Consider the following 7,930-nt stretch of genomic DNA (forward strand, 5'->3'; position numbering starts at 1 on the left):
CCTATAGGCAGGGTTAAGGGAAAAGAGCCATTATTATGCCTATGATCTGGGCCAGTCATGGTGGCTCACGCCTGAAATCCCAGTACTTTGGGAGGCCGAGGCAGGCAGATCACGATATCAGGAGATCGAGACCATCCTGGTTAACACCATGAAACCCCATCTCTACTAAAAATACATATAGAAAAAATTAGCTGGGTGTGGTAGTGGGAGCCTGTAATCCCAGCTACTTGGGAGGCTGAGGCAGGAGAATGGTGTGAACCCAGGAGGCGGAACTTGCAGTGAGCTGAGATGGTGCCACTGCACTCTAGCCTGGGTGACACAGCAAGACTCCATTAAAAAAAAAAAAAGTCACAATTCCAACTTTGTGCTGTATTCCATTGTTAGACTCAGGACCTCAACAGTGGATATTGTAAATGTAGGATGGTAACAACTTTTAATTTCACCTGAATGTGTAGTCAAGAATCACAATCTGAACTTTTGTTGGGCCCTGATACCTCTAAAGGCCCTCCCTACCACCAAAGAGTTTATACAGTACAAGTTAGTGTTGTAAACTTCTGTGAGATTGATACAAGTATGCAAACCAGGACCTTAACTATTGACCTTAGCTCAATGATAAAAAGCAAAATATCTCCTGTTGGCTGTAACCCAATATAAGTTTGATCATCATACATGTGAACTGTGAACTGAAGCAAGGTATATGTCATAATCCCATTTACGGGCAAACTTTGGGCAGGAGCATAATATCTACTTAGGTATTGTGCCAAGCAATATGTCCCTATGTCTTCTCTAGGCAGGGTGCATAAAATTGGGTCACATTAACTGGGTTCTGGACCCAGCAATATGACAGCATTCCATATGTGAAAAAAAAAAAAAGCAGCCATGTTAAGGGAGCCAAATCACATACATAGTGAGTCCAGGATATGTCACAATATCTTGGCTGGCTCCTGCACAGGCAGGAAAGTCTCATCATAAATGTACATGACACAGCAATATGCAGTATGCTATATGCCATAATTTCTCCTTTCTGCAGAACCCAGGAAGAAGAGTAACATCATCTGGATGTTGGGCCCTGCAATAGGTCAAAATTTCTTTGTGTGGGCTTGGTTGCAGAAAAAGAGAAGAGTCACATGTCCTGAGTGCTGGTCTCAACAATGTGTCAAAATCCTCCTATTGTGAAGGCTTGGCAGAAAAAGAGAGTCACAACACTTAGGTCATGGGTTCAGAGATATGTTCAAATGTCCCCAGAAGGCAAAGCTCAGAAAGAGGAGGAGAGCCATATCACCTAGATGCTTCCCTAGGAAAGTCATAGTGTAACACATTGGCAGAAACCAGGCAGGAGAGCCACAGCACTTGAATGCTGGATCCTGAGATATATCACAAGGCTCTCTTAGGACAACACCCAAGCAAAAGAATTACATCACCTTGGTGCAGGTTCTCTGCTTATGCCACAATGCTCCATGTCAGGAGGGCCTAAGGAGGGACTCACTTCATCTAGGTGATAGGCCCAGATATATGTCAAAATGTCCCCTGTGAAGCATAGTCTTGGCAAAGGAGCACCATCGCCTGTGTGCCTAGCCTAGAATTATGTCACTCTCCAAGTTGGCTGGGCCAAAGTAGAAAAGCCACATAACCTAGGTAATAGACCCAGAGGTATATCACAGTACCCTCTTTTGGGCATGGCTCTGGCCAAAGAATAACCCTACCCATGTGCCTGGCCTTGCAATATGTTACTATACTTCCTTTGTGCAGGGTCCATTCCATAGAGGAGAGTTACAGCAACTGTGAGGTGGGCACAGAAATATGTCACAATAATTTTGGTGGGCATTGGGCAGACCGGCACGTAACATCACATAGGTGCTAGATCCAGCGATATGTCACAATCCTAAGAGAAATGCCCAGGCATGAGAGTCACATCACCTGGAGGTTAGCCTACATAAATATCACACTCCCATATATGGACTGAAAACAGTCTGGAGAGTCAAATTACACAGGTGCTTCACAAATATTTATATCACAATCACACTGTCAGAAAATTCTAAATAAGAATACCACACATGTCCTGTTTTCATGCGTGATAGTTGGCTTCATCCATTTGAGATGATGACAGTGCTCACTGTGAGCTGGGTGTGCATACAAGATTCACAATTTCACCAGTTATGAACCCTGCTTTGACTCTTTCTGTATAACCCAAAGACTTTGTAAAATATGTGTGAATGTTGTAATCTTTTGTGGGCTTTGTATGACAAGGTGACCCAGGACATCATGCATGTCCCTAAACCTAGTGACGAGTCAAAATATCTTTTATTGGCTGAGTCTATATATTACAGCCATGATGATGGCTGTGAGCCATGCCTAGAGATATGTTACAATTTCTTCTGTGTTTATGAAGGAGGCAGAGCAGCCATGTCACCTAAATGCTGGACCAGAAATATTCCAAATATCTCTTTGTAGGCACTGTTCTGTCAAGAATGTCACATAACGTCTAAGATAGGTCCAACTAAGGGGCACAATGTCCATTGTTGGCAGTGTTTAGTCAGGAGAGGTGAGTCATATCACATAAATGATGGGAGCAAAAATATGTCACAATGCCTTCTGTTGACAGAGTCCAGGCAAGAGAGTCATATCATATGGTACCAGTTCTTATAAATGATGAAATTAGCAAAGGAAGCAGGGTACAGGCAGAAAAGGAGAGTCATGTAACCTAGATGATGGGTCCAGAAATATGTTGCATTCCCCCTTGAGGACATTGTTAAGATAGCACAGTCAAATCACCAAAGTTTCTGGCCCAAGTATTTGTCAAAATCTCATTTGTGGTCTATACCTAGACAGACTTATTAAATTATCCAGGGGCTGAGCATAGGTATATGTCAAAATTTCACTGTGTAAAAGTTTAAAATAAGAGTCACCATCTTGCACATGTCCTGGCTCCAGGCACATGAGTTGTTATTATGCTTTTATTATGATCTCAGGTATATGGACACAATATCACCTGTGGCCAGAAAGAAGGCAAGAAAGTCACATCACATATGTGGGTGCAGGTCTAGAGAGATATCATAATCCACCTTGTGGGCAGGACCCTGGCTAAACAGTCACATCACCTAGATGCTGATTTCAGTGTCATATCAAAACTGATTCTGTGGGTAGAATTTGGCAGAAATGAGACACACATCACCTAGGCAATTGTCCTAGATATATGTCAAAATGCACCTTATGTATAGTATCAAGGCTGGAGAGTCACCTCATATTGGTGCTGGTCTCAGCAATATGTCACAATCTCCCTGTGGTCAGGGCCCAGACCAAAGTGAAGAAACATCACCTAGGTGTTGAGCCAAGTGATATGTTATAATGCTTCCTCTTGGCAGAACTCAAAGAGGGGAATCACTTTAACTAGATGGAGTACCCACTTATATGTCACAATGGCACTGCAAGTGCAGGGCCAAGGCAGTGGAAGGGATTCACATCACTTACATGATGGATCCAGGTGTAAAACATAATTCTCTTTGTACACAGATTTCAGGGAGATAATTCACATCACTTAGGAAATGGCCCCTATTATATTTAAAAAGTGCCATTTTAGGCAGAGCCAGGGAAGTTGTTACACATTGCTTAGTTGCTTGTTACACATATGGCCCAATTTTATCTGTGGTCTGGGCCTAGAAAAGAGGGTCAAATTATCCATGTGCTAGGCAAAGTTACCAGTCCCAATCACACTCTCAGAAAGTTTCAGAAATATCCTACAGAAGTCCTGGTTTCATGTATGTAATTTCACTCTCTATGAGTTGGGTCAAGATAGAGCAGTCACAATCTAAAAAATGGGCAAGATCCATGTATATGAGCCCCAATTCCACTTTAAGACTGTTCCAGTAGGGAAGTCACAGCACCACAGTTGTGCTGAATCATAGTTCAAATGTTTCCAAACCACCTGTGAATCAGATCCATGTATGAGAGTAATTTTTACAGCCTTCAACTCTTTTTTATGTGTTTCATTTAGCACCTCATTTCTAGACTCTCTTCATGTGTGAGAATGATAATTGTATCATCTAGGTGTGCATACAAGAATCACATTCTTACTTGGTTGCTGGTCTCTGTTATGATACTCTTTGTATCATTAAGGCTTTATATGATATATCTGAGTGTTATAATTCTTTGTGAATTTTATACAAGTTAAAAATTTAAGACTTCACCCATGACAGTGAGACTGAATATGATAGTCAGAATATCTCTAGTGGCTAGGTGTAGGTATGAGAGTTATTTTTGCACATGTGTGCTTAACTCAGCTATATGTCACAATTTCCACTGTAAGCAGAAACAAGGGAGGAGAGTCTCATTACTTGGAAGCTGAGCCAGTAATACAGTATAATCTCAGTCATATGCTGGACCTATTCAGAAGAGCCGCATTGCCTGGGTACCATCTCAAATAGTATATCATCAAGCACACTATATACAGGGTAGAAGAAAAGGGGAGAGTCACTCCATCTAAGTGCTGGGATCTGCAATATGTAATTAGCCCCTCTCTTGGCAGACTCTAGAATATAAAAGAGAGTCATATCACACAGATTTCAAAATGACTACTATGTTACAATTTCTTGGGTGAGCAGGACACAGACAGGAGAAGAGAGTCATATTGCGTAGATGTTAAGTCAAACGATATTTTACAATGTCCTGTGGGAGCAGAGCAGAGGCAGGAGAAAAAAAATCATCTACCTTACAGGCCCAGAGATATGTGATAATATCCCTTGTTGGCAGGGCCCAAGCAGAAGGGTCATATTATTAATATTCTATCCCACTGATACGTCACAATGCAGCCATGGGAAGGAATTTAAGCCAAGATGTCTCAACAACTGGGTACTAGCCCTAGTAATACGCCAAATCTCCTTGTATTGGAGGGTGACATATTGCAGGTTTCACTCTTATGTCACCATGCTCCATGTGGGCAGGGCCAAATCATAACTCACATCACCTAGGTGATAGACCCAGAGATATGTCACAAAGCCTTGCTTAAAGCATGACCCTAGCATAAGAGAACCATCACTTTTGTGCCTGACCTAGCATTATTTCACTATTCAAGTGGGCAGGTCCCAAACAGAAGAGCCATATCACGTATGAGATAGGCCCTGTGATATGTAAAAATCCTCTCTTTTGGGCATGGAACTGGCAAAATAGTATCATCATCATTGTGCCTGACCTAAGAATATGTGACTATCCTGCTTTTACTTCAGGGCTTATTCCAGGGAGGAGAGTTGAAATTTCTAACTAGTGGAAAAAGTGATATGTCGTAATGATGTCTGTGATCAGGTTTCAGGCAAGAATGTGTTTTCACATGGGTGCTAGATCCAGTGATGTCGCAATACTTACTGAGAGCAGGGCCCAGGCAGAAGTGTCACATCACTCCAAGTTTGGTCCAAGTAGATATCAAAGTCTCATATACAGCAGCATCCAGTCTGAAGAGCGAAATCACACAGGTGCTTGGCAAAGGCAAAATTTCTATTGGCGTGATCCACATGACAGTCATTATCATGCCTGTTAGCTGTGCATAGGTATATGTCAACTTCACCTCTGTGGTTCTTAAACAAGCAAGACAAACACATCACATAAATTCTAAGCCAGAAATATTCCAATATTTTCTTTACAGACATGTAATAGAAAAGTCACAAAACTTGGGCACTGGGCCCAGCTGTATGGCATAATGCTTCTTGTGGAGACTGTCCAGGCAGGAGAAGAGAGTCATATCACCTAAATGATGGTGCCAGACGTATGTCACATTGCCTCCTGTTGAAAGGCCTAGACAATAAAATCAGGCCATTTGGATTCAGTGCTTACAAACTCTACACTCTTCACTGGAAGCAGTGTTCATGCAGGAGAGGAGAGTCACATAACCTAGATGATGGGTCCAAAGATATGTTAGAATCCTATTTGAAGACACTGTTAAGACACAAGAGTAAAATAAGTGAGGTTTTTGACCCAGGTATAATTTAAAATGTCATCTGTGGGCTATTACTAGGAAAAATTATCAAATCACTCAACAGGTGGGCAAAGGTAAATGTCACAATAACACCCATGGAAATAATCAGGGATGAGAGTCACCAGCCTGCTCCTCCTGGCTCCAGGTACAAGAGTCATCATAAGGCCTTTGATTTGGTCTCAGGTATTTGGCACCACATCACCTGTTGGCAAGCAGAAGAAAGCAAAGTCACTTCACCTGAGTGGGTTCAGGACCAGTGAAATGTCACAATCTTCCTTGTGGGAAGGACTCTAGAAGAAGAGTCACATCAGCTGGATGTTGGTTTCAGTGATATATCCAAATCCTCCCTGTGGGGAGGGTTTAGGCAAGAGACAAGATAAACTTCACCTCTTCATTTGTCCTGAATATATGTCACAATGACCCCTGTGTGAAGGATCAAAGCAGGAGAGTAACCTCACCTTGATGCTGAGTTTAGCAATATGTCACAATCTGTGTGCTGGACAGGTCTCAGGCAAGAGAAAAGAAAGATTACATAGTTGCTGAACCAAGTGGTAAGTTACAAAGCTTTTCATTGGGAGAACCCCCCTCAAAAAAACACCAAACAACTTGGGTGCAATAACCAGTTATGTGTCACAATGCACCAGAAGTACAGGGCCAAGGCAGTAGAAGTAAGTCACTGCACTTACATGATTGACCTAGATAAAAGCCAAAATGCTAGTTGTAGGCAGTGTTCAGGCTAAGATTTCACATCAGCTGGGTGCTTGTCCAAGTGACATGTAAATGTGTCTTTTGGCACATGGCCATAGAAGGTGTTATACATTGCTTAGATGCTTGGTGTTCATGTGTCACAATTTCAACTGTGCTCTGGGCCTTGGTAGGAGACTGAAAACACTCAGATGGTAGGCAAGTCATAATTGTCAATCACAAACTCAAAAATATTCAGAAATAAGTTTCACAGTACCACAAAAGTCCTGGCTTTGTGTTTGACAGCGAACACCTTCTATGAGTTGGATTGAAGTTCAGGAGTCACAATCTCAACAATAGCCAAGATTCAGTTAGAAGATCCCCAGTCCCACTTGAAGATTGTATTCCAGTAGGAGAATCAAAGCACTACAGGACTTGTGAATCATGGTTCAAATATCACCAAACCACCTGTGGGTCAGATTCATATATGAGAACAATTTCAATCTTCGACTGCTTATGTGTGAGAGATTTAGTACCTCATTTGTAGGCTCTGTTTATGTGTGAGAATGACAATGGTGTCTGCTGGGGCAGCATCCAAGAGTCACAATATCACCTGGTTGTTGGTGTCTATTATGACACAGTTTGTACCACTCAGGCTTGGTATAATATGCCTGAGCAGCATACTTTTCTGTAAATTCTTACTGGTGAGGGATCTAGGATTTTTTCCATGGCTGTAAGACTGGCTATGAGAGTCAAAATATCACCCCTGGCTGGGTCTAGGTATGAGAGTTATTACTATGCATATGAGCTGAATCCAGTTATATATCACAATCTCACCTTTGGACAAAGACAAGACAGAAGAGTCACATCATCTGCATGCTTAGTGAGGGGTACATTATAATCTCCTCTGTTGTCAGGACCCAGTCAGATAGTCTTTTCATCTGTGTACAATCTCAAATAATATGTCATCATGCCCACTGTATACAGCATTGAAAAAAATGTTGGGTAGTCACCCCTACTAGGTGCTGCGCTCAGCAATATGTTATTATTCCCTTTTTTGGTAGAGTCCAGGACAAAGGGGAGAGTCAATTCACCTAGGTTTTGCACACAATTGTATGTCACAATGTCTTCAGTGGTGAGGATCCAGGCAAGAGCAAAGAGTCACATTACCTAGTTGCTACATATAGTGATATATCACAGTGTAACCTGTGGGCAGGGCACTGGGAGGAGAGATACATCATCCAGCTGATAGGCCCAGAAATATATGATAATATCCCCTGTTGG

This window comes from Pan paniscus, chromosome Y (assembly GCF_029289425.2).
Source record: "Pan paniscus chromosome Y, NHGRI_mPanPan1-v2.0_pri, whole genome shotgun sequence".
Lineage (NCBI taxonomy): Eukaryota > Metazoa > Chordata > Mammalia > Primates > Hominidae > Pan > Pan paniscus.